Source organism: Muntiacus reevesi, chromosome 9 (genome assembly GCF_963930625.1).
Source record: "Muntiacus reevesi chromosome 9, mMunRee1.1, whole genome shotgun sequence".
NCBI lineage: Eukaryota > Metazoa > Chordata > Mammalia > Artiodactyla > Cervidae > Muntiacus > Muntiacus reevesi.
In genome coordinates, this window is record NC_089257.1 from 16,875,905 (window position 1) to 16,901,063 (window position 25,159).

Sequence of the window (25,159 nt, forward strand, 5' to 3'; positions counted from 1 at the left end):
ACAAATTTAATAAGCCTTTAAAAATGGTCCACATCAAAAAAAGAAAAATCTCAAAAAAAAAAAAGGATGAAGCTGAAATATATCCCCGGGGCTCTCCAAGTCCTAGGGCCTGGCCCCCAACCAGATTCCCGTTCCTTCTCCAAGACTCTGCTCCTGTTGCCCGAGTGACAGCGTGGGGCGCTGGGAAGGTCACCAGCTCTGTAGACAGATGGACCAGAGACATCACGTAACGGGAGTGATCTTGGGGAAGGAGGTCTGCTCTCATTTATGAAATGCAGGGAGTAATAGGACTCACAGGGATGATGTAAGGAGCGCATGAGATCAGCTGTGGGAGCCCCCAGCCCCCAGGCCCCTGGCTCGCTTAACCGCACATGTGCTAGGCACTGCAGAAAGCCTTTTCACGGACCCGTGCCCAACACCGACCATGCGTGTGCCCTTCTGGGTACCACCCTGAGCTTCCTGCCTCCATGCTTTTGTCCCGTCTGGACCCTCCCCCTGGAGCACCTTTCCTCCTCCTCCCTCCAGCCCAGTCCTACATCATTTGCCCAGATGGTGTGTTAGGCTCTAGACCTACCAACTCTTTCTCCTTCTGCACCTTCCTCATCTCAGAATTTAGGTTGTAAACCCTCTAGTGGGACTGTTCTCTCCTCTGCCCATTTAGCTCACCAGCATTCTACCCCCTACTCTAAGCACCATCACTCCCACCTACACTGAGAATTCCCTGGGGATAACACCTGTGATGTTTCACCACCTGGAGAACAATGTGAAGTCCCAGAAATCATCTGGGCTTTGGGACCTAATCCCCTCCACAAGTCTAGGAGGTAGGTCCTATTATTATACCCACTTTACAGATGAGGAAACCAAGGCATAAGTTAAGTTAACCTGTCAAATAACTAGTTTAGAGGTGGGACCCAAACATAGCAGGCTGGCTCCAGAGTCCTGGGTCTTTACAACTTTGGGATAAATCCTTGCAGAGAGACTATCCCCACCATGGATGAGAGTGCACAGGAGGGAGAAAGGGAAAACCTAGGAGACTAGGAGGTGGAGACACTGTGAGTTCTATCTGCACCAGGAAAGCCTGTTACCAGTGTCGGGAGCCTCAAGGATGCCACATGAGGACTGGGTTTCCCTTTCCATTGTTGTTGGTGTGAACCACCAAGGGACAGGGTCAGAGGTCACTGTTCAAGCCTCCAGACTGCGGTGACACCCACTGGAGTCCCGGAGACAGACCAACCCCACCTCAAACCACCCCAAATGGACCACTCCAAGTCCAAACCTCTCCCCCAGCCAGAGGGAGGGGCCCAGGGCACCTAGAATGATGGGAGTGGTGACGTCAAGGGGAGCCCCACCCCCTGCCCAAGGTCACCCCTGAAAGAAGAAAGACCCAACGTGAAGGGTGCTGTCCAGCAGGGCAGCCACGGACGCGAGCAGCGACATACCGCGCCATCAGTGGTTCCGTGGTCGGAGCTCTTCCCCAGCCTTCCTTCTCCCCGCCTTCTCACGGCTGGGCTCTGCCGGCCTGCCCTGATCCCCTGTCGGTGTTCCTCTCGCCCTCGGCCCTCCACGTGTCTCTGTACCTGCACTGTCCTCGCAGGATTAGGTTTACTCCCACGTCCTTTTTTATTTTTTTTTTTCCAGGGCCTGTTTTATACTCTAAAAAAGTAATAGTCACTCAGTCGGTCCGACTCTTTGCGGCCCCATAGACTGTAGCCCGCCAGGCTCCTCTGTCCATGGGATTCTCCCGGCAAAAATACTGAAGTGGGTTGCCCTTTCCCCCTCCAGGGGTTTTAGACTCTGGTCTCTGCTCTTCCTGAGGACAGAGTCTGCCCTGTTCCTCCGCGCCTCCCCTTGTCAGCCCGCTCGGGCCTCAGTAAGCCATGGATGGTGCCCCACTAGTCAGCTGGTTCAGGTCACCTTGACCTGAGGGGTACCAGAATTCTGAGACCCAGCCCCGTCCCGACCCTGTGCACTCCCTCCTCAACGTCTCCCAGCCTCACTCAACACTAGGTTCTTCCGGCCATCCTGGCTCCTCCGGAGGCATTAGCCCTGGGGTCATAGGCAGCTCGCTTCGCTTAACTCCTCTGAGCCCCCATTTCCCCACCTGTCGTTGTTCAGCTGCTAAAGTAGTGTCTGACTCTTTGCGACCCCGTGGACTGTTTGTAGCACACCAGGCTTCCCTGTCCTTCACAATCTCCCAGAGTTTACTCAAACTCATGTCCGTCTGCAGAAGGGGACAATCACACTTGCCTTCCGAAACCATCTAAGGCTATAATTGGTGGTCATTTCACAAGAGCTTGCAAAGGCCTGGCCACGGAGACCCTGGGCAGTCACCAGTTCCTTGCTGGTCTTCCGTCCCAAACTCCATAAGCAAGAGGCTTCCACTTGCTCTGCTGGTGCCCCTCGCTCAGTTTCCGGGCAGTGCAGGGCTCCAGGCCCACCGCAGGCCCCTCTCCTAGCCCCCTTCTCTGTGAGGGGCATGGGAATGAAGCCTGCCCCTTAGAGGTGCCCCAGGACTCCTGCAACCGGACCCAGTTCCTCCACGGGTCCACTCTGCCCAGCACGGAAGGCTGGCATCTTGGAAGGGCATCCAGGGAGGAAGACAGCTGGGCAGAACCTAAAACTGGTGCTGGTGGTGGTCTGGCGCCCCCATCCCGCTCTGAACCCCAGCAAACCTCCTAAGGGACCTCCGAGCTCCAGCTTCAGCGGCAGAAAGCGCTCCCGTGCAGAATGGGGCTGCAGACGAAGCCGAGCAGGGACGTTTGGACACTCAGAGTGGCTTCTGGCCCCAGAACCCAGTGCTCAGAACAGAGCTCGGAGCAGGCTCTGTTCCACGGAGCCGGGTGGGAAAGCATTTGCCTTTTTTGTTTTTTTTTCCAAGCAAAAACAAAAGCTTTTTTTCCCCCCAGAGTTTAGCTCCTCACCAGTTAAAGAAAGGTCTGCTTCTGCCACCTACAACCTGAAAACCAAAAAAAAGGGGAGGAGGGGGCGGGACACAAAACTCAACAAGGTATTTTTTTTCAATTCTGAGGACAGCCCTTCAGAGTTTGTTTTTACATTCACAAATCCCTTCTGTCCTCTGAGCAACACAGAGGGAGGTGAATGCAGTTGGTTTTTTTTGTCTAATAGATGACAAACTGCAAGCCCAGAGAGGCTCAGGTACTTGTCCTTGGTGGCCCAGCCAGTGAGTGCTGGACTAGGATTTATACCCATCTCACCACCAACTAGAACCTTCCCAGGTGGCGCTAGTGGTTAAGAACCCGGCCACCAATGCAGGAGACTTAAGAGACAGACATGAGTTCGATCCCTGAATCAGGAAAATCCCCTGGAGGAGGGCATCGCAACCCACTCCAGTATTCTTGCCTGGAGAATCCCATGGACCAGAGGAGCTTGGCGAGCTACAGTCCATAGGGTCGTAAAGAGTCAGAAATGACTGAAGCGACTTAGCACACACCACCAACCAGGAACTTTCCTATTGCGTCCTGGGTGTGCTAGGGATTCTGGGGGGTGGCAGAGGGAGCTGCCGGGAAAGAAGGAGCAGGCCTGGGTTGTAGTGACTGCTCCCACAGAGCAGAGCCCTTGAAAGGCTGTCCAGAAAGCAGGAAGCGTGGGATGGGAGGAGATGTGATATTCACACATGGGTTAATTTCTGTTCCTGTTGCACATTACAGATATTTGTTCCTCTGACATATCAATTGGGCTTCCACATTAGATTTCATTTGAAGAAAGGGACAAACAGCTTAAAAATAATTGGAAACCAGTGCACCAAACCAAGTCAGGCCTGTGGCTTGTGCCTCCGGGATTGGTTTGTGATGAGGTGGTTTTCTACAGGGCGGTATAAGGATAAACTTACTGATCTGAAGATGAAGCTGCACGGCAGAGAAGGCCCTCACCAGTGGGACAGGGCCTCTTCACTTATTTCAAATTTAAAATCTTTAGCTGTTAAAAAATGGGTAAGTGTCTCCTTGATGTTGGCTAGACCGGAGTAGCCACCTAGCAGGGCAGAGCATGCAGGAAGCTTTTGTAAGATCCAGGCTGTGAGGCGTGGCCCTCCAGGCAGGCCAGCTCCTGAGTCCGTGCCAGTGTCTCTGAGCTCCTGGTTGGGCTAAGAGGCAGAACTGGCACCAGCCAACACCCAGCCCTCGAGCCCTGACCTCAGACAGTGGGTAGGGAGGTCGCCCTCCTCCAAGCAAAACACTTCAGCCTTCTTGGGCCCCTCGGGTCAGCTGGGTAGATGAGCTGGCAAGGCCACTTGAGGAGTTTAAGGAAGTCTCTGATGTTGCTCGGACAGCTGCAGAGGCTAAAACAGCAATTTCCTCTCGGGGGCTGGACACGGAGTTCCCAGAGGAACACGTGGCCCCCAGGTGCTTGTGGGCAGCCTCTGTGGTTCCTGCCTCTTTCCCGGCTGCCTGGCCTGCTCCCAGCCAGAGTCCACCTGCTCCAGAGCTGACAGTTCACACAGCAGCGGGTAACAGGGCCAGAGTCACCCAGATCGATAAGACAAGGCCCGTGCCCCTGAAGAGCAGAGGACATGCCAGAAACATCCGTCCCACCAGACAGTGAGATCTTGAAGTGATGACTGTGTCATGAGCATCGTGATGAATACAATTTATTTGAGAGCTATTTTTTTCTTTTTGGCCGCGTCGGGTTTTAGTTTCAGCACACTGGAACTTCATTCTTTGTTGAGGCATGTGGGATCTAGTTCTTCGACCAGGGGTCGAACCTGGGCTTCCTGCACCGGGAGCGTGGAGTCTTAGCTACTGGACCACCAGGGAAGCCCCTATTGGGAGCTATTATTATTATGTGCTAAGTACTGTGTATGTATTACTTCACTGAGTTATCATTAGCATCCAATGTAAGGGGAGTCCTGTTTCTAGTTCCATTTACCAGATGAGGAGACTGAGGTACAGAGAGCTTAACTCAAATAGTAAGCAACAGAGTGGAGCCTTGAATCCAAGTCAGATGTTCATCCTTTACTCCAGGGTGTCTGGAGAGAGACCCCATCCCCACCAAGTCCATATGCCTTGGTTTCCCTACACTAGACATTCTCAGTAGGGACAACAATTGATTTGGTGGGGGTTGCAAAAAATCTGACATTTTCATATATAAAGCATACATACAGATAGATAAGGCTTCCCAGGTGGCGCTAGTGGTAAAGAACCTGCCTGCCAAATGCGGGAGACATAAGAGATGAGGGTTTGATCCCCGACTTGGGAAGATTCCCTGGAGAAGAACATGGAAACCCACTCTGGTATTCTTTTTTTTTTTTTTTTTTGGAAAAAAAAATTGGAAGCTTATTGGTTTTTTTTTTCCTAAATAGGAGCAAAGGAAAAGAAGGTAAAAACTGACTCCTGGGTTACAACTCCTGGGTTAGAGCTGAAGGTGCCATTTGTTAAGGTGGAGAGGGAGGCAGAGTGGGGATAGTGGGTCTTGGAGATCGTGTGTTCCTATTTGGAGAAGTGATTTTGACAAGACAAGGGGCAGCTCAGGCACAATTTCTAAAACAAGATGACGGTTCAAAACAGACTCTGATGTTAAGATATAAATTTAGTTCAGGAAAGAGGTGGTGGAGACATTGAAAGGCCCTGCTGGGATTTTTTTTTTTAATTGATTATTTGGCTGCATTGGGTCTTAGTTGCTGCATGCAGGATCTTCAGTCTCTAGTTGAGGATCACCGGCTTAGTTGTTTACAGCATGTGGGATCTTAGTTCCCCAACCAGAGATCAAATCCACGTTTCCTCCAGTGTAAGGTGAATTCTTAACCACTGGACTACAGGGATGTCCCAGGGATATTTAATCCAGAGGAGAGAGAAGAGCAGAGGATCGGGGATTGGCCACTCCGGTATTCTTGCCTGGAGAATCCCGTGGACAGAGGAGCCCTACAGTCCATAGGGTTGCAAAGAGTCAGGCATGACTGAAGCTGCTTCACACACACACACACACACACACACACACACAGCGCATTGGTAGTATCAAAAAATTAATGCAGAATGCAATCAAGAACTATTAGCGAGTGCCTGGAACATAGTAAGAACATAGTAGGTACTCAATAAATGGTTGGTCCCCTCTTTCACTGCCCCCTGGAGCCAAATGTGAATTGGCTCCACCTTGAGCTTTTGTGCACAGCCTCAGTCTCCATCTGGTCCCACCCAGCTCTCCCCCTCCATCCTATGATCCTTCATGCTGAGGCCCTGGCGTGCTCCACACCCGAGTCTGCACCCAGTAGGACCCAAGTTCATTCCCAGCACCCCTGGCTCCTCCTTAGAGGCCCCTGCTCCTCAGAGTTCCCTGTTGGGACTTGTTACAGGTTAAACAGATATAGACTTAGCTCGGCTCAAATGAAACTCGAACACTTCAGGTCATTGTTGTCAATTCTCCCAACACAGGGAAAAAGGTAATTGTCAATTAATGAGCCCATCAACTGAGGCGGGAGAAAAATCAATAACATGGACCAATACAGAGTGTTCTAATGCCAGTCAGGCTTCCAGGAACGGGAGCCTTTCAAATAGGTACATGGAGTAATTGGCTTCTCCCTTGTGACCCATCCCGTGGACTCTACAACTCTCCAATTAACATGTACCGTTGACAGGCACAAAATTATTTGGGTTCACTGTGCCCCAGCCAGTGTTTGTTCAATCAGAGCTTGCAAATACGTGGAAAGTGCACAGAATAGCAAATGCAGGGTGGCTCTAGGAGAAACCAAACAGGGAGTGGAACTTAAAGGAACCCTGAACTTGGGATTTCTCTTTCAGAGGGCTGCCCTGAGTCTCCCTTCTGATGCTGGCTCAAGCCCTCCCCGCCTCCCCATTCTGGCCAGTTTCTAACTAGACCCATCCCCGTGTGTGTGTGTTAGTCACACAGTTATGTCCAACTGCTCGCAATCCCATGGACTGTAGCCCACTGGGCACCTCTGTCCATGAAATGCTCCAGGCAAAAATACTAGAGTGGGTTGCATTTCCTGCTCAAGGGGATCGTCCCAACCCAGGGATCAAAGCTGGGTCTCCTGCATTGCAGGCAGATTCTTTTCTGTCTGAGCCACTAGGCAAGCTCACCTGTCCCCATCCCTGACAAACTCAGAGAAGACTGCCTAAGACTTGGATGGCATTGTTCCCTGCAGTCTAACAGAGAGAAGGGGAAACCGTCCCCTTCCCAGTCCCATTAAACAGGTGGGTCTGTGTCTTTGCACAGGAAGCTCCTTCTGCATGGAAGATCATTCTGATCATTCATACCAGCCTTTACATCCTCAGAGTTTTACCTGGTCCACCCCAGGCTACTTGTGGAGCCCTTATCCCCATGCAGCCATAGCACCACAGGCTCATTTTGTCCTTAGTACTGACACCATTGGGTTACCCCACTGGTTCATCTCCCGGTTTACCCTCACAAGAGTAAGCCATTTGATGTCAGAAGCTAAGTAGCATTCATCTCTAAACATCCACACTCAGCATAGAAGGTGCTTAATGAGTGGTTGTTGGATGGATGGATGTGTAGGTGGTGCAAAGGAGGGTGGGTGAGTGGATGGATAGATGTACAGCTACAGAAGAACAGGTGGGCTTTCCTGGTGGCTCCGTGGTAAAGAATCTGCCTGCACTGCAGGAGACCCGGGTTTGACCCCTGGGTGAGGAAGATGCCCTGGAGGAAGTCATGGCAACGCACTCCGGTATTCTTGCCTGGAGAATCCCGTGGACACAGGGGCCTGGTAGGCTACATACAGCCCATGGGGTCACACAGAGTTGGATGTGACTGAAGTGACCAAGCAGCAGCAGCAGAGCAGGTAGAGAAGCAGACATCTAGTTGGGAGTGAAGATGGATGAGAGGTAGAGAATGAGTGGAGGGGGATGCCCTGGGTGGGGCGGATGGTGAGCGGGTGCCTGAAAGGCCACTTGACACAGTGGCTGGGTGTGTGGGCTCTAAGGCCAGACCTCTAGGTTTGAATCTCAGTCCTGGTGCTGTGCTAAGCTGCGCTTAGTTGCTCAGTCATGTCTGACTCTCTGTGACCCCACGGACTGTGGCCCACCAGGCTCCTCTGTACATGGGGAGTCACCAGACAAGAATACTGGAGTGGGTTGCCATGCGCTCCTCCTGTAGATCTTTCTAACCCAGGGGTAGAACCCAGATTTCCCACATTGCAGGTGAATTCTTTACCATCTGAGCAACTAGGGACACCCAAGAATACTGGAGTGGGTAGCCTATCCCTTCTCCAGAGGATATTCCTGACCAGGAATCAAATCGGGGCCTCCCGTATTGCAGGCAAATTTTTTACCTGCTGAGCTACTAGGAAAGCCCCTAGCTCTGGTACATTCTTGTAAGTGAATCACTCTTTTGGGGCCTCAGTTTTCTTATCTGTAAAGTGGAAACAATAATACAATTTCCTCTTAGGCTTGTTGTGAGAACTAAATTGCACCCATGAAAAGCTTAAAACAGTGACTGGCACAAAAAGAGGACTGAATAACCACTAGCCATTATGATTTTATTATTATCATTATTACTATTAATAAGATGAGAACTGAATGGATGCATGGAAGGATGGATGAATGTGCAGATGGTTGGGTGGATGGACAGATGGATGGATGATTTGATAGGAGAATGGGTAGATGGATGAGAATGCATACATAGATGGGTGATAGATGAATGGATGGATGATGAGACTGGACAGAGGATAAGATAGAGGAGTGGGTCTCTGTGCCAAAAGTAGTGGATGGACCTGTTGCACCGGAAGTCCTCCTCTGAACTCACCCCCAAGCTATCAGAGACTGTTGTCTACTGAACTCCCTCTACTTATCCAAGTCTTATTGTGGGAAGTTCTATTGGATTCCTCTCTCACAAATACCAAGGCTGGCTCCTTGTATGGTCCATGATAATTCACAAATCCAAGCTGTCCTTCTCTGAGGGTTCTACCGGAACTGACAAACTGGTAACTTGGTCTGTGTCCTCCTCTCATAGAGCCAGACCCACAGCCCAGACTGACTCTTCCTAGATACTGACCCCCTGTGAGCCAGGTCTGAATATATTGGAAGTCTTAAGCTTGGACGTGTTGGGAGCAAGACACAGCTTTGCTTCTTTCACTCGTTATTACTCTTATTCCATGTAATTGTCCTCAGGCTCACAGGCAACTAAGGGAATTGACTGAGCATCTACTGTGTACCAGACCCTTGGCATTTATTATCATATTTAATCCTTATTAGAATCCTAGAAGGTAGAGTGTAATTATCCTTGATTTAGACACAGTCAAGGGCTCACATCACAGAGCATAAGCGGAAGAGTGAGGATTTGGACGTGGGCCTCCTACTCCAGTGTCAAGGCTCTTTCTACAATCCCAGTCTTCTTGGGGTCCTCAGAAGAAGGTCTTATCCCATTTCCAGGGTGCATAAAAAGTGTTCTTTGGGGACAAAAGCTGAAACTGTGCCACAATTCTAGACAAAACAAACAATGCCTTCTAGGCATAAAATTCTACTTCTTAATGATTTGCTGTTAGAACTACTTGGCTAGAAGATATTCTGTTTATTAGTTTAAAGAGTTCGACTATCCCCCACCCTCCACCATCCTCCAAGCCTCTTTGATATTGATAGTGAAGAATATGGACTTATATCCCCTTTGCTTGCCAAGGATACCATTATCTAAAGTGTTACCTCCGCAACGGAAGTGGTCTTTGTACTGGTAAAGTGGGCAAATCAGCCCTCTGCCCTTTCTCCTGGGAAGCTAATCCTGAAATTAGCTTCAGTTGTGACCCACTCTCAGAGCCTCTCTGATATTAATGGGACTCTTGAGGACCAAAGACCCTCAAGAATCATGGATATATTCTGAATTGTGGAATTCCAGGCACCAAAGACCCTCAAGAATCATGGATATATTCTGAATTGTGGAATTCCAGGCACTGTGCCAGCCAGGCATTTCACATTGTCTCATGTATAGAATCCAACATACCTTCTGGTCACGTAGAGCTTCCTCTCCCTGAGCCAGTCTAGAAATTCTTAGAGGCAATTACTAATTATCTAAGTATTTGAAGTGCTATATAATGTTCAAAGCATCTTGTTATTGGAGCTTCAAAATAGCCCCAATACAAAAAAGAAATTATAGATTTTTCTCACTTATAAACTTGAGCAGGAAAATTCTAAATAAAATATCAGCTAGTGGGACTCAGCAATATATTTTAAAAAATACATCATGATCAAGTAATGTGTAACTCAGGAATTCAGAGTTAGCTCAATATCAGAAAATTGATTATATAATATAGCATAGTAACAGATTAAAGGAAAAAAATTAGAGGGTCATCTCAAATGATGCAGAGAGTGCAATTAATAAAGTCAACATGTATTCAAGATTTAAAAAAAAAATTCTTGGCAAAGTAGGAAAAGAAGAGAATTGTGCTAATCTGGTTAAGTGTGTCTCTGTTATAAAAAAAAAAAGTAAGCAAACATTGTGCTCAATGATAAAGCTTTAGACATAGTTCCACTAAAGTCAGGAAAAAGATAAAGAGGCCCTCTTTCATTGATTCTATACAACATTGAGCTGGAGACCATAATCAGTGCAATCAAGAAAGAAAACATAAGCAAATTGCACAAGAATTGGGAAGAAGGAAACATAACCTGCTTTATTTAAATTTCTGTATAGAAAACCCCGAATGAACTACAATCTTCTGGAATGATTAGGAGAGTTTGCTATGGTTGCCCAGAATAAGTTCGATATCTAGGTATCAACTGTATTTCCATTCATTTCCAATGACCTTCCATTCTAGTAGAATGGAGGACTTGGAGGGTGGAGGGTAGAAGCCCCAAACTGAAAAGAAGATGCTTCAGCTCGACACCAGGCCTAGCATGGATGCAATTGCCATTATCACTTCTCTGTGGGACCCATCCTGGGTAATATCCACTCAACTGCTGTGGAATGCTAACCCTCCAGCTGAATTTTGACCAGGAATCCCCATTCTGGCAGAGTGCTCCAACCATGCTGAGGATGCCGGAGCATCTGAAGTCAGTCAGTCAGACAATGTCATGTCACATCTTTCTAGCACAACTGGCAGCCAGAAACCTGGAACATATTCCCTTAGTTTTTGTTTATAGTTGGGAGCCTGCCTTGTGGAAGTTAGCTTGCTCCTGGCCTGTTTTAGCTCTCTTCTCTCTGAATCACAGGGTTTTAGCAAGACAAGGGAAACCAGAAGCTCTGTCTTTTGTCACTGGAGAAGCTAAAGCACAAAGTAGGAAGTTAACCAACAAAACTGCTATAGCCAGAAGAAGCAAGGCCTGGATTATCCATCCATCCATCCACCCACCCACCCACCCACCCATCCACCCATCCATCCATCCACCCATCCATCCATCCACCCACCCATCCATCCATCCACCCATCCATCCATCCACCCATCCATCCATCCATCCACCCATCCATCCATCCATCCACCCATCCATCCACCCATCCATCCACCCACCCACCCATCCATCCATCCACCATCCTTTCATCAACATGTACGCGCACACATTCAATATGCACACACACCCACCACGCGCCAGGCACTATGGTAAATCCCAGGGGAACTGTTGTGATTAAGACAGACTCTATCCTTGATCTTTTAAACTGCACAATCCTGTCGAAAAGACCACCAAGATCTAATAAATTGCATTAATAAAATGTGCACACACACAAAAAAGAAATTAAATAACCCCAAGTGAAAAATGTGCAAGTCATGTAGGAGACATTCATGGTGCCCAGAGGCAGTGGGGTGTCAAAGATTGCTCCAAAATGGACTTAACATATAAGCAGAGAGGCCTCCATTAAAAACCAAACAAACCAAACTGTAATAGGAAAAAAAAAAATATTCCTTTTAAAATAGCAAGTCAATCTGAAAGACACCTAGGGATAAAGACAGCAAAAGACGTGCCTGACTTTTATGGAGAAGTTTATAAAGCATTACAGAAAGAACTAAAAGAGCTGGGACGACTGAGGGGATGATGGGAAATTGGGAGGGAGAAGAGGCAGGCGAGGGGGCTCCCCAGTACCCACGCCAGGTGGATTGTGCACTGAGATGAAAGTCAATGGCAAAAGCGAAGAACAATTCGGATGCTGGAATCGGGGCTCTTGAGGAAGATTTTCTTTCTGGTAATGGACTGTACTTTCACGCTTACTTGTTACAAGCATAGCTAATGCACAGGCAATTTTATAACCAGTTTTCTTCCCACTTAACGGTATAGAGTGGATATTTCCCATGTCATTAAATAGTGTTTGATGAAAAACCATCAGAATGGTTCTCCAAGGCAGACAAGCAGGGGTGTTTCCTCTATTTTAGAAATGAAGGAGGACCCTGAGGGGTGGAGGAGGGAGGTTCACATTCATACAGCCTCCATTGTTGCTGCTGTTTATCGGGCAGTCGTCTCCGATTCTTTTGTGACTCCATGGACTGTAGCCTGCCAGGCTCCTCTGTCCGTGGGACTTTCCAGGCAAGAATTCTGGAGTGGGTTGCCATTTCCTACTCCAGGGGATCTTCCCAATCCAGGGATTGAAACTGCGTCCCCTGCATTGGCAGGCGGATTCTTTACCAGGGAGCCAGCAGGGAAGCTCACAGCATCTATTACAAGCCATCGAATTCTCACACCCACACTGGGATGTGGGACTTGTCCCTTCATGTTGCAAAGGAGGGAAGGTGGGTGGGGGTTCAGATCTCAGCTGCTCAGTCACAGGCTGGGGTCTCCAGGAGTCTTGGCTCTGGGCAGTTTCCCAAGCTGAGGGAGGGGACAGCCCATGCCTGTGCTTCTTTGTCTCACTGGGTGCTGTCTCCCTGCTGTGCAAAAGGACATTCGTTCAGTCACTCTGCACGTGGATGACCACTCTGCCTGGCATTGTGCTAAAGCTGGGGATGCAACGGGGTGAAACCAAGATCTCACCCGAATTTCCTAGGACTGATACAAATGACCCCAAGCCTGATGGCTTAAATAGAGTCTTGCAGTTTTGGAGGCCAGCACTCTGACATCAGGTGTTGGCGGGGTCTTGCTCCCTCTGCAGGCTCCAGGGGAGAACCCTTCTTGGCCTCTTCTGGCTTCTGATGGCTCCTGGAATTCCTTGATTTGTGCCAACATTACCTCCTCTCTGTCTTCATCTGCACATGGCCTTCTTCCTGGTGCCTCTGTTCCTCAACTCTCTCTATCTTTTTTGGATTTGGGGTCCACCCTAAATCCAGGGTGACTTCATCCTGAGACCCTTAACTTAATTATATATCTGTAAAAATTATTTCAAGATAGGGTCAAATTCCAGCCACAGGGGTCAGGACTTAAACAAATCTTGTGTGTACACATGTTCATTCAGTCGTGTTTGACTCTTTGTGACCCCATGGACTGTAGCCCGCCAGACTCCTCTGTCCATGGAATTTTCTATCCAAGAATATTGGAGCAGGTTGCCATTTCCTATTCCAGAGGATCTTCCTGACCCACAGGTCGAACCTGCATCACTTGCATCTCCTACATTAGCAGGCAGCTTCTTTACCACTACGCCACCCAGAAAGCCCTGGACGTGTCTTTTAGGGAAACACAGTTCAATCCATTATACAGAAACACATTCTAGCGGAGGGAGGTGAAGAACAAGTAAATATATAGCATGTTAGATGGCAAGAAGTGCTCTGCCAAAGGAGGTAGGAGGGAGTAGGAAGACGAGATAAGTGGGGGCAGGCATTGCAGTCCTAAATAGATACTTAAGGTAGGGCTCACCGTGAAGGTAACATCTGAGCAAAGATGTGAAGGTGGTGACAGAAAAAGCCAGGTAGATGTCTGCATGGAAAGTGTTCCAGGGAGAGAGAATAGCAAGTTTAAAAAGCCCCAAAGAGGGAATACCTGGGAAGACTCAGGCATGGAGAAGTGAAGGAGGGAGGAAGTCCAAGCAGAGATGGGACAAGCGCCAGGAGGATCTGTGGAGCTCGGCAGTCCCAGAAGAGATGGGGCCACTGCAGGGTTTGGAGTCAAGGTTGATATGACTGTTGTGGAGACCAGAGAGAAGGGAACTAAAAAAATCCAGGTGAGAAATGCTGAGTTGGACTGGGGTGGCAGGAGCAGGGGTGGGGAGAGTTGATGGCAGTCCAGGTACATTTTGGAGGTAAATTCAACAGGATTTCCTGACGGATGGGGAAGGTGAGAAAAAGAGAGGAGTCCAGATAACAGCAAGTTGTTTGGGTCTGACCAGCTCAAGGATGGAGCTGCCATTAACCGAGTTGGAGAATGACTGCGGGAGCAGAATTGTGGGAATGACCAGGATCTGAGTTTTGGGTGTATTGAGGGTGAGGAGGAGATGCTGGTTGGGCAGTCAGATATTTGACGCCAGAGTGTGGAGCAAGGTCTGGTCTGGAGCTGGAAAGGTGGGCGTTGCCCGCCTAGAGACATGGTGTATAGTCACCCCAACATGAAGAGACCGAAGAGTGGAACCAACACAGGAGGCGGGAAGGCAGGACCGATGAGGTGGGAAGAAAGCCAGGGACGTGTGGCGCCTTGGAAACCAATTAAGAGTGATTTCAAGAGGAGGCGGAGATCAATTATGTCAAACGCTGCTGCCGGGTCAAGGGAGATGAGTGCCAAGGAGTGGCTCTCGGGGTCTTAGAGGTCTTTGGTGTCTTTGTTGAGAGCAGTTCCACTGGAGTGGTGGGGTGGAAGCTGATTGGAGTGGGATTGAAAAGGACTGTAGGAAAGAAACTGGAGACGACCCTCAGGGACAGCTCTCATAGTGTTTTCATGACGAGGTGGAGAGGGAAGTGGAGTAGTACCAGAGTAAAGGGTGAGGTCCAGAGATGCTTTATAATTTTCTAGGAGGGGAGAAATAACAGCATGTTTGTATGCTGATGGTGTTGATCCAGCAGAGAGCAGAAATTGGCGACAGAGGATAAAACAGAAAATCTCTGAACGATGGGCTCCAGGGAGCCAGAGGGCCTGGGATCCAGGGAACAGAGAGGGGTGGCCTTAGTCTCAGGGACAGTCCATGCTGGTAATGGGGGGAGGAAGGAAGGGAGGCAGAAGACTCGAACAGATGTGCTGGAGAGTGGATACAGGGGAGGCAGGACCTTGTGGAAAGCCTCTTTTTTGATTGCTTGTATTTTCTAAAATAACCAAAGTAAGATCTTCCGCTGAGGATGGGGCTGGAGGAAGACATGCTGGGGGTCTGAGGCAAGAGGAGATGGTGGGTCTAGGAGATGGGGGATCAGAATGTGATGGAGAAATAAAAAACTCAACTGCAGATGCCACCAAGGGCCTGCTTGAGAGTCGTTTTCCATGTGCAGGTTGGAAGGATAAGTGAATGAACGAGTGATTCTGAGATCCATGAGGTCAGAAAACTCTCTCCTGTGATGACTGCTATGTATGTTTCCAGCCCCCAGCACAGAGCCTGGCACTTGGTTCACGTTTATTGATGACTGAACAGGTGAACAAGGATGTGACTGGCAAAAAAAAACGGGCTGTTCTAACTGTTTGAAAGTTTTTCTCTTTGTTGTCGTTCAGTCGCTAGGTCATATCTGACTCTTTACAACTCCATGAACTGCAGCACACCAGGCTTCTCTACAATAATTGTCCTTTACGGCAAGACTTTACTTTCACCCCCAGATACATTCACAATGGAGTGTCGTTTCCGCTTTGGCCCAGCCCCTTCATTCTTTCTGGAGCTATTAGTAATGGCTCTCTGCTCTTCCCCAGTAGCATATTGGACACCTTCCGATCTGGGGGAAGGTTTTTCTTTTGAGCACAATAATCTCTAATAAGATGGAGCGAGACCCCGGGCAGCTGCAAGACCCATGGCACCAGCCATCTTGCAGGAAGTTAATTACCTCTGGGCGTTTCTCCTTTCTGTTCTTAGTGGTGGAGAACAAGCCTTTGTCCCTGACACCCTCAATTATCTCCTGCTTCTCCTGCGCTCCCCCCCTGACTAGAAGGCTGATGTTCTGGCCACCAACCTGCTTCTGGGCAACCAAGATAGCCTGGCTTCCCCTGAGCCCGAGCCCCCCTCTCAGACTCAAGACACCGCCTGTGCTGAGTGTGCCCGGGCATAACAGCAAGATGGTGCCTGACCTCACCCAACCCATCCCTGTGGGTCAATGGTTTGGACATGGAGGGACTGCCCTGGGCTCACTCCAAAGCCCAGGCTCCCGGCCCCGCCCACCGCTACTACAGACCTCCCCACCCGTGATGAAGCCCCTTTCTTGGGCTCTACCCCCAACCAGGCCTGCCTGGGCATTTGCTTTTTCAGCACGTTGGCAGCAGTTCTCATCTTCTCTAGACAGGGCCTTTGACCAAACACACTGGAGTTAAATCCCAGGAAGAGCTGAGCTGCAAGGGGCACTCCAGCATCTGTAATTTTAAAAGTTCCCCAGACGTTTTTTCAAACACAGCCGTGGTGGAGAACCATTTCATTATCCATAAAATCAGCCTTGTTTTCTGGTCTCTAAGTCGTATCTGACTCCTTGCGACCACGTGGACTGCGGCACGTCAGGCTTCGCTGTCCTTCACCATCTCTCGGAATTTGCTCAAACTCAAGTCCATTGAGTCGGTGATGCTCTCTAACCATCTCATCCTCTGCTGCCCTCTTCTGCTTTTGTCCTCAATCTTTCCCAGCATCAGGATCTTTCTCAAGAGTCAGTTCTTTGCCAAAGTATTGGAGCTTCAGCTTTAGCATCAGTCCTTCCAATGAATATTCAGGGTTGACTTACCTTCAAGACTGACTGGTTTGATCTCCTGGCAGTCCAAGGGACTCTCAAGAGTTCTCCAGCACCATAATTTAAGGGCATCAATTCTTCCAGCTCAGCCTTCTTTATGGTCCAACTCTCACACCTGTACATGACTACTGGAAAAACCACAGCTTTGATTATATGGGCCTTTGTCAGAAAAATGTCTCTGCTTTTTAATATGCTTTCTATGTTTGTCATGGGCTTTGCTGGTGGCTCAGATGGTAAGGAATCTGCTTGCAATGTGGGAGACCCGGGTTCAATTCCTGGGTTGGGAAGATGCCTGGGAGTAGGAACTGGAAGCCTACTCCAGTATTCTTGCCTGGAGAATCCCGTGGAGAGAGGATCCTGGCAGACCATGGGTTGGCAAAGAGTCAGACACGACTGAGCAACTAGATGACATGATGAGGTTTGTCATAGCTTTCCATATCATCATGAGGAATCTCTTGTTGTTGTTACCTTTCTCATTATGAGGAGTGAAAAGCAAAGCAGCGTGGACACTATTGATCCAGCAGTCTTGATGTACCCAGAATGTTAGTTACACCTTCTTTAACTTCCATAGCAGACTTATGAGGTAGATGTCATTAGTCCTGTTTCACGGGTGGGGAAGCAGATTCAAAGAGGTGAGTGAACTTGCCGTTGGGTACTGAACTGGTGAACGGCAGGGTAAGGGTTTGAACCCAGATCCATGCGCCTTCAAGATAGCTTTCCATCTGTACCTGGCACATAGTAGGACTTCATTCACAGAGGATGTTTTCTTTCTCTTCTGTCAACTATCGATATAATAGGTAACGATAATCCCAGGCAGAAAGAGTAGAGTGGGTTTTTTTTACTGGTCTACAGACACAGTCCTGTAAAAGTCAGATAGTTGATGCAGTCCATCCTACCTAGAAGGTGTCAAGAAGGCTTTGTGAAGGAGGGGAAGGGGTATGTGAACTGGGAATTTAGGAGCCCACGGAAGGACTTAAAGGAGGAAAGGGAAGTGATCAGAGCAGGAAGAGTCAAGTTCAAGAAGGGAACGAGAACAGACCATAGGGAGGCCAGTCGGGAGCCTACCGCACCGACAGGGTATTCCAATGGCCTAGGCGCGGAAGCAGGAACGGACAGGAGTCGAGTCGCAAGCAGGCCAGCAGAAAGGGCGTAGAGGGCAGGGCCCGACGCCTGGTGCCTCTCGGCCGGACAGCCACGCCGTTTCCACAAGGCAGCTGGAAGCGCTCTTGGGCAATCTCATCTCTCAGCGACCACATTTCATTATCATTTAAGTCTTTCTTGGGCTCCACCAAAGGCTACGAGTGGCTTGAAAAAGAGAAGCGTCTCTTTCCTCAGGTGAGGGGAGAGCATGCCAGAGCTTTCTCTTCTAATATAAACTAGACAAGGAGATGCAGCTGAACTTGGCAGAGCCTGCTGGAGAACACTAATAGACTCGACGAGGAGAGAATTATAGGAAGAGACAGCTCCAGAGGGTGGTGAGGTAGGGAGAGGAAGCCGCTCCGGGAGTGCCAGCCCCAGGTGGGCTCACAGGGAACCGGGTCAGTGTGGGCAGCCCAGACAGCCCCAGGGCCTGGCCAGGCTCAGCTTTTCACCCAGACAGAAGCTTCTCCCTCTCAGGAGCAGAGATAAGACCCCTCGCCCCCAGCCTCCTCCTTGGTGGGTTTCTAAGCGATCTCATTAATTATGGAGGCTTGGGGACTAGAATGGAATCCACAGCGTTTCCTGCCTGGGAGTTCACAGTGGGGGAGTATAGAAGTGACCTAGAAACATTTAGCTAGCAAAAAAAAAAAAAAAACCAAAACAGCCCCCGCGGGTTTGACACTCCCACCAAAGACAGGGAAGGAGTTGGGGTCTACTGTGTGTATGCAAGGCTGCAAAATATCCTCTCAGGCAGCGAGCTGTTCCGTGGAACATTTGGCTTTCACCATGGTGCTTTGCTTTTATAAATCAGATTATTTTCCTTCTGACTTTAATAAAAAAAAAAAAGCAATGGTCTCTGACTCACAGGCTCAAAACAGCTTGCGCTGGTTACAGAGGTTGGGAATTTCAGCAGTGGCACAGGCTGGAACTGTTCTCCAATAGGAAATCGAAGATCGGGAGACAAAGGAGGGGGTTGCGGAGCGGGGAGGGCAGGCAGAGCAGGAAATAGTGGTGGAGTTAAGGCTCAGGAGCAGGGGGGGAGCTGGCTTCCAGGTGCACCCCCCCCCCGAAAGGTTGCTCAGACCCAGGAGTGAGGGGGGCAGGGTCTCAGCTCCCCGAAGGCAGCCCGTTAGTCCCCTGCGGGCATCAATGGGCTGCTCATCCCAGCTCCCGGGTCTTAGGCGGATGCCGAGCTGAGTGAGAGGCTGTCACCTCCCCCGGAGGGCACCGTCACTCACGGTTGATCAGGTGGCAGCCGGGTTGCCGGTGGGCTGGGGGCTGCAGAGGCGGAGCTGGGGGCGGCGGGAGGCCCGGGGAGGCCAGAGCTGGCTGCTAGAGAGGTGTGCCCCGCTCTGACTTGTGTCCCTCTCCTCTCTCTCTCTCCGAGCCTCGCTTTGTCTTCCTTTTTCTTCCTTCCTTTGAGTTTCTGGCTCATTTTAGCTTGCTGTCTCTCTCCTTCTTTGTCTCCACCCCCTCTTTTCTCTGCCTGAGTCTCCTTTACCACTCTGAAGAAAAATGGCCGAACTTGTGAAACCAGAGAGCACATGCCCCCCGCCCCCACAATGGGCTGGATGTGTGAGAAGGGAGCACGGCTTTCACACCCAGGCTCTTGTTCTGCCACGTGGAGGGTTCCCTGCGGAGAGGAGGAAGGGCTGGGAGGGGATGGGGGCGCTGAGAAAAATCAATGCAAACCCGTGTCATTTTCTGGGCCTGGTGACTGGGAGGGGGGTGGCTGGAGGGTTATGGCGGGCAGGGAAACCCGAGAAGGGCCAGACCCTGGCTCTGACCGAGGCTGGACACAGCCAGGGCAGGCCGCCGCCCCGCGGGAGGAAGCGGGCTGTCAAAGGCCGGGATGCCCCAGGGAAGTCAGCAGGCGCCGAGGCCAGGACAACCTGGTCAGATTCCGCTGTTGTTGCACCGAGAGAAACAGGGCCTTTCTCGGGGTGAAGTGCAAGGACAGAGGCCCCAGAACTAGGGGCTGTAGGGTCATCATTGCATCAATCCTCCTAAGAGTCCCCTGAAGGGGGCAGGGGGAGCTTCTCATCTGAAAGGTCAGGGAAGCTCCGGCAGGCCACGGACGGTGTCCAAATGCACCCGGCTGGGAAGAGCAGGGCCAGCTCCCCAGCATGGGCTCTTCCTACTGGTACTCCTCCCTGGATGAGCCAGACACTCAGCCGCTGGTAGGTTCAGAGTAGAGGCAACCAGGTGAGGATGAGCCCACCGGTTGGAAAAGGTGGAGGGAGGAGGGGGACGGGATAAAAACACCGTGGAGACTTGTGTCAAGAGATCTGCCCTCCAGATCTCTTCCTCCGGAGCCCGCTAGGGAAGGCAGTTCACAGTGCCCACATCCACTTTGGGAGATGGAAACGTTCTGTCGCTCGAAGAAAGCAGAGGAGGAGGAAAGAATCCGACACAGAGAGAGAGAGAAAGAGAGAGAGAGAGAGAGGGAGGCAGAGTCCTTCCTCTGCCCCCCTCCTGGGAATGCAGGCCTCTGGGCAGACGGGACGGACAGACGACAGAAGAGAACAGTTACTGAGCCTGCTATGAGTCTGCGCTGTGCTAAGTGTGGTCACAGAGGGGTCTTCTGTCATAACAGCCCCCATCTTCATTTTATAGAGAAGCAAGCTGAGGCATGAGGTGGCTTCGGCAGTTGAGAATCCCACCCACTCCAGTGCCCTTGCCTGGGAAATCCATGGACCGAGGAGCCCGGCAGGCTACAGTGCCTGATGTCGCAGAGTCAGACACGACTTAGCGGCTGAACGACCAAAGGGAGGCACAGAGAGGTTAAGCAGTTTGCTCACGATCACACAGCCAAGAAGTGGCAGAGCCGGAGCGGACTCCCTCCGTTTTCCTTGGCCCCCAGCTCTGTCTCTCTCCCCATCTCCTAGCCTGGAGCTAGGGGTGGGTGGTCAGGCTGAGGGGACACATCAGCTGCTCTGCTCAGCCCCCAGGTAGCAGCGGAGGCTGAGCCAGGCCTGCTGGGGCCATGCCCGTCCCTGGGAGGGGAGGAGACAAGTGACAGAGCCAGCCCACGGGCAGTCCAAGCCGCCTCCTCCCCGGTGCCCTGCACTGCCTGGAATGAACCATCAGTTGTGAGCGCGGCAGGCCTGTGTGGGCCCCTCCTTGGCCGGCTGGAGGAGCAGACTGTGTCCGGCATCTTCTCCAGGGAGCGCACCCGAGGCTGCATGTGGCCGTGGCAGGTGGAGCAGCTGAGCGTGGAAGGGGTTTGCGATTAGCGGCCCCAGGGAGTCTGCGCCACAGTTTCCGGCTGAGAGCTCTACTCCTTCACACCCTGGGGCCCCCAATCCCCCCCGATTCTACCTGCACAGGCTCTGAGAGGGAGCGGGGACCATCCATGAGGGGCGCAGAGAGCCACTTGCGGGGCTGGCTCCAGGCAGGTCCCAGGGACACGCATCTTGCACCACCCTGTGAGCTGACATTCGACCCTGAGATGTTCACATGACATGAGTGCACCCACCACGTGGCTTGAAGATGAACCCCCCGCGTAGCACTAACATAGAGCTGATGTGCCCCTAACATTACTTCCTGCCCGACCGACCTGCACCCGACTTGGACACGCTGGAAAGAACGAAACTCGAATGTGTTCTTCTGACATTCAACGCTGTTTATTTAACCCGTGACGGATATGTTGCTTTCACCCGTATTAAAGAATTTTGGAGCCAATTTTTCAAAATCAGTGTATTCACATACAGATCAGAAGTTCTGGCTCTGCCGGGTGCCTGTTCCCCGCAGGGCTGCATGGCTGGAGCTGAGCAGGGCAGCCCCTCCAGGCAGGGCAGGGCTCTTGAAACTAACTGGGAACTCTGTCCTGCCCACTTCTCTCATTCCCACTGCCCGCGGGCCCCACAAACCCCAGGGCTTGGGACAAAAGTCTGACACATGCCTGTGGTGGCCCCATAACACCATCTTTCTGGTCCTTCTCAAAAACGCAGCCACTTTTCAGCTCAGGAGAGGATGGAGGCAGCCTGCTACAAGCTAGGAAGCCTTATCCTGAGTCCATTTCTGCCACTCTGCAGATGACAGACGACGTATTCCTCCGAGGGACACCCAGATTGGACACGCAGAGCCTGTCATGGTAACAAATGGAGTCCCCATTGCCTATTCCTGAGCTGCCAGGGAAGCCTCTCGGCCTGTCCATCATGCTCAGAGAGTCAGGCCGGGCCATCCTGGGCCTAAGGGGGTGGTTGCCATGGGAACCCAAGCTGCAGCTGGACTGAGGAAGGCGGGGTCTTAGCCCTTCAAAGGTTGCATCTCCTTTTTCGGTTCTGGTTTAAGGAATGTTTGTCGAGCACTGGTGATTTGCAGGTCCTGTATGAGATTTGGAAAGGAGACTAAGATTCACTCCCTTGCTTTAAGAAATCCATGGTTTGATAAACTAGGAGTTTAGGATTAACTGATACTCACTAATGTACATAAAGTAAACAACAAAGACCTACTATATAGTACAGGGAACTATAGTCAATACCTTGTAATAACCTATAATGGAAAAGAATTGGAAAAAGTTATATATACATACATGTGTGTGTGTGTGTGTGTAACTGAATCACTTTGCTGTATGCCTAAAACTAACACAGCACTGCAAGTCAATTACAGGGGAGAAACAAGAACGGAGCACACATCCTGACTGGATTTATAGCTCAAGGTTAGGGAGAAGCCTAGTCGAAGGCGGAGGCTGAGAACAGTCCTTCAATAGGGGCAAAATCAGTACAGTTTCATGGGGAGTATGGTTTTGAGTTGGGCCTTAAATCTCTCACTAGGGAGGGGGGTGAGAGTGGGTATTAGGCAGGGGCTGAGGTCTGGGGGAGCAAGAGGAGGAGAAAGGTGCGGAGACAGCAGGAACAGGGTAGGGAGCGCCCATCTGGCTACAGGAGCAGGATCGTAGGGACTGATCTGCAGGCTGTTAAGGTCCTCCATGGTCAAACACATATGGGGAGGACTGGGTTCACTGCCAGAAAGAACATACAGACTCTTCCAGGTATATTTGCTCACAGGCCATCCCCTCTGCCCGTTCCTCTGCATCTGCAGCTGGGGGAGCACCTTGGGGTTGGGGAAAGGAAAAAAAGAGAGGTCATGCAGAGCCTTGGGTGACAGGAAGAAGCTTTGCTCTGCAAAGCATGGGAACGCGCAATGTTTCTGGGCAGAAAGTGACATTATCAGGCTTGCTAATATTGTAGAAAGGTCAGGGACCCCTGGAAGGATAGGAAGAACAAGGTGAGGAGTGGAAGGGACAGGGGATGTGGATGAATCCTCCAGCCCTGGACCAGCAAGAGGACATGGGAAGGAGCTGGAGGGGAGAAGCATCGGCTGGCATTCTCATGGGGCAGCAGGACGTACTCACTTTCCTTGAGGAGGAGAGTGGCCAGTAGCTCCCTTCCCAGTGATGTGGAGCATGCCAAGGGTCTGAGAAGGCTGAACACCTGCCTAGGAGAGCTGGGCGCTCAGGGATGGATGCCTCATTTATAAGGGTGTTTATCCCTAAAGGTCGGGATGCTCCCCTTCTCTGCCGGAGTGTAAGGGCAAGAAGGACTCCACAGCTGTGTGGACTTGACCTCCTGTGCCTCCATTTCTTCAGATGAAACAGGGATAGAGACAAACTGGGTTGGGGTGGAGGGTGAAGGAGCCATGATCACCTTGTGGATACTCAGGGGAAGATATTCCCATGATGCTCAGATCCTAGCGACTTCTCAGGAGCGAAGGTTCTGGAGTCAGGCAGAGTTGGGATCAAAACTTAACTTTGCTCTGTGCTAACGGTGGGGCCCTGATCAAGTCACCTGCTCCCTAAACTTCAGTCTCTTCGTCTGAAAACGGGGCCGCGTGAAGCTCTCCCCTCAGGAGTGGTAAGGATTAAGAGAGATTGCACCATCGTCTAAGGGGCTAAATGGTACCTGACACTGTAAGTGCTCAATAAATATTAGCTGTTATTAATTTTTAATATTAATGAACTGGTAGACTATTTGTAATAAAAGTTCAATTTGGATTTCTATCACGGGACTTTTAAAAGCAATTTTGTTACTTTCAGGTACAAACAGTGACCCCTGTTGGACTATGACAGTGTTGTCAGGAAGAGTCTTGGGGGCTGTCTTGGTCCCTTTAAGCTGCTTACAGAATACCACAGACTGGATGGCTGACAAATAACAGAAGCTTACTCCTGACAGTTTTGGAGGCTGGAGGTCCAGGTCAAGATGCTGGCAGATTCAGTGTCTGGTGAGTGCCCATGTGCTGATTCATAGACTAACTTTAAACTCACATGGTGGGGGGAGGTGGGGCCAGGGATCTCTCCCAGACTTCATTTAAAAGGGCATTACTCCTTAAAGGACCACCTCTTAATAGCATCACAGTGGGCAAGGATTCAGCCTATGAACTTGAAGGTTGACACAAGCATTCAGTCCAGAAGTCTGTGTTAATCACTGGATAATAAAAATTTGACTCATTCCTGTATCTTCAAAGGTGCTTCTCAAGTACTTAAACGTTTCTCCTGTTACCAGTCCCTATGAGCCCTTAGAACGTGGACACCGATGCTTACTTACTGCCCAGGTTTCTTTACTGAGCAGCAGTGCCAAGATCTGGGTCTGGTTCAGAGTCACCACCAGTCAGGAATAAATGGTCAACTGGGAGAGGGGCTGAGGAGAGGCCCGACCACTGACAGCATTGTTTAGGAAAAGGAGCAGACTGACGTCAGAAGAGGTGAGGAGAAGGGTGGTGGACTTTTCTTAGGAGTGAGTCTCTTCATTACAGCAGCTTAGCTTCCTCTAACTGATACAAGGAGCTTCCAATGACTATGACAAAGAATAAGAATGTGCTTGGCAAGTCACTTCTGAATCTGTGACTCTTGGTTTCCCTTCTGTAAAACAGAGTTAATGTCCAGTATCACCAGCTTACATCTAGGATTTTTTCATTTAACTTTCTCCATATGTCCAGGATGAAAAGAAGGCTAAGGATACAAAGAAATAGAAAACAAGAAAAATCTTCAAGTCCCTTGACCATCCCAGTAGGACCGTAGTGAAATGACCCAGCTCACCTTGTCCAATCTCATGTTGCACCTCTTGATGCGGGGTCCACACCCTCTCCCCACACAGGCCTCTGCTCAAGCTGTGTGATCTACCTGGAATGCCCTTCCCCTTCTTCCTTGCTGCAGAAAGGTCCCTCATCCTTCCAGACTTCCTCTGGGGTAGAATCAACTCTTCCTCACTGGGTGATCTTACCAGGAAGGTACACATCCTTCTGGCTTCTATTTAGCTACTAATCAACTTTCAACTGTGCTAAATCACTTTAGTCATTTCCAACTCGTTGCAACCCCATGGTCTATAGCCCGCCAGCCTTCACTGTCCATGGGAT

At 50.3% G+C, this 25,159-nt stretch overlaps 2 long non-coding RNA genes across 2 annotated transcripts in view; one reads left to right on the forward strand and one right to left on the reverse strand.

The window, feature by feature from the left end:
• Positions 1-25,159, forward strand: part of LOC136174040 (uncharacterized) — an 88,129-nt gene that overhangs the window by 57,445 nt on the left and 5,525 nt on the right. The window contains exon 2 of the long non-coding RNA XR_010664375.1: positions 23,844-24,028. This is a non-coding gene — a long non-coding RNA (uncharacterized lncRNA). The remainder of the gene's footprint in view (positions 1-23,843; positions 24,029-25,159) is intronic.
• Positions 143-19,171, reverse strand: LOC136175063 (uncharacterized). Its single transcript, XR_010664429.1, has 3 exons — positions 19,042-19,171; positions 1,440-1,653; positions 143-198 (listed from the first exon to the last, which is right to left on the reverse strand). It is a non-coding gene; the product is annotated as an uncharacterized lncRNA (long non-coding RNA).